Raw genomic sequence first — 2,317 nt, forward strand, 5'->3', positions numbered from 1 at the left:
GGGGTAGCTTGATCATAGCTACATTAAAGAGTAGCGGTGAAATGACCGACCCTTGCGGGGTGCCTCTGTTTGGAAGTAGGAAGCTTTCACTGCGGATGTTGCAGATTCCGACTGTTGCCGTGCGGTCCATCCGAAAGTTTCTGACGTATGCGTAGGCCCTAGCGCCGCAGCCGGTGTCTTCGAGATTGGTGAGGATCGCGTCATGGCTAACGTTGTCAAAGGCTCCCTTGACGTCTACTGCCACTATGGAGTATTTGCTTCGATTGTTTAGGTGATCTAGAAGGCCTTCTTTTAGTTGTAAGAGCACGTCCTGTGTTGAGAGGTGCTGCCTGAAGCCGAACATGGTGTCTCGTAGGTGGTCGTTGTCTTCCAGGTACTGGGTAATGCGATCGTGAACCATATGTTCGAAAAGCTTTCCCGCGCACAAGGTGAGGGAAATTGGGCGTAGGTTCTCCAAGCTGAGAGGTTTGTTGGGCTTGGGGATCATGGTGATGTCCGAGTGTTTCCACACAGCAGGCAGTTCTCCTTTCTCCCAGCACTCATTGTAGTAACGGAGGAGAGCCTCGGTGGCCTGCGGCGGTAGGTTGCGTAGGTGTTTGTTAATGATCCGGTCTTTACCAGGGCTAGTATTTCTAGTCAGCTTGGACAGGGCTACGTGGATTTCGGTCTGCGTGAAGGGTCGGTCGAGTTCTGGATTCGGTTTTCCAGAGTATTCTTTGCTGCGAGTTGACGCGGTAGAGGGGGCGTCTCCGCATAGTTTCTTTTGTAGTTCTTGCAGGAGGTGTTCTTCTGATCCGGCGTGGTTGTGGATAAGACTGCGAAGATGTTGCTTCAGTTTCGTTTTGGTGGGTTCAGTGGCCAGGAGTGCGCGTAGGAGGTGCCAGGTCCTCTTCGTGCTCAGAGTCCCCTGTAGCTTGTCACAGAAAGCGTGCCAGTTCTGCCTGGCGAGGTGATCCGCATAGTCTTGAGCCTGCTTGGTCAGGAGAGCGATACGTGTTTTTAGCTTTCTGTTAAGCTTTTGTCGCTTCCATCTCTTCAAGAGGCCACGTCTTGCCTCCCAGAGATGGAGGAGGTGCATGTCGACCGCGGATGTATCGGCATGGAGTTGTATAATCATGGTGTAACGTTCTGCTGTGTCTATTACATTTTTGAGCCACTCGTCAATGTCAGTTATGCTTGCTCTGGAATCTAGCTTGTCCCTAAAGGATTTCCATTCGGTTAGCCGTGCAGTTCCGGTCTTGGACTGTTTACGGGTATGCGCTACATCTAATTGGAGGATATGGTGATCGCTACCTAAGGTTTCCTGGAGTCGACTCCACTCTGCCCAGGGGACGTCCGCAGTAAAGGTCAGATCGGGGTTTGTGTCCCTCGAGACGCTGTTTCCAATTCTCGTGGTCTGGAGAGGATCACTCCAGAGGGTCAGTCTGTGTTGCTGGGCAGCATCATGCACTCTAGCACCCTTCTTTGTGGTGGTATGATAGCCCCATGCCGTGTGCGAGGCGTTGAAGTCTCCCACTATGAGGAGTTGGTGTCCATTCGTAGATTTCCTGATTTTTCGCACAAAGTGGTCGAATTCCGGTAGCTGGTCGCGAGGCGGGCTGTACACGCTGGCCACGAATAGGCTTTTCTGCGTCTTTGGTTCCGGTAAGACCTCGATTAAGGTGTGTTCGGTCTGGGTGTTCTCTACGTCATGTTTTTGGGCTGTGAAAGTTTTCTTCACTAGTATGGCAGTTCGTCGGGTTTGTGCATATGTGGCGTATCCTTGCAGTCGGACGTTCTGCGTGTTGGTTTCCTGTAGTGCTATGACGTCGGGTTGATATTGGTGTTTCGAGGGCGGTATGATCGACAGTTCCATTGCCATATGCGTATAGTTGAATGCTGGTTCTTTGCCTTGTGGTTAGGGGTCGCCATCGTCGTAGGATTCGAATTCGCGTCGGCGATCGCGAGTGGGCGAGACCGAGTGAGAGTCGCTGTGGCTGTTCGCCCGTGCCTTCTTCCGACTCGTGGGGCGCGCATTGTCGAGCTGTGCTTTAGTGATGTAGTTGTTCTTTACATGCGCGATAAAATTGCTGAGCTGTGGTGCGATCCCATCAATTTTGGCGTTTAACGTGGCGATCTTGTTTTCGAAGGTAGCGGCTGTTTTTTTCGACTGCTGATTGGACAACTTTTTCCATTGTGGCGTGAATGTTCTTCATAAAGGCTTCTTGAAATATCAGGCACCTTGCATCTACTATGGCTTCAACGTCGGCCTTGGTCAACGTCGTTCCCGACTGTCTGTTTATGTTTTCGAGCTCCTGGCATTTTTGATGCAGCTTGT

This window comes from Dermacentor albipictus, chromosome 8, assembly GCF_038994185.2.
Source record: "Dermacentor albipictus isolate Rhodes 1998 colony chromosome 8, USDA_Dalb.pri_finalv2, whole genome shotgun sequence".
Taxonomy (NCBI): Eukaryota; Metazoa; Arthropoda; class Arachnida; order Ixodida; family Ixodidae; genus Dermacentor; species Dermacentor albipictus.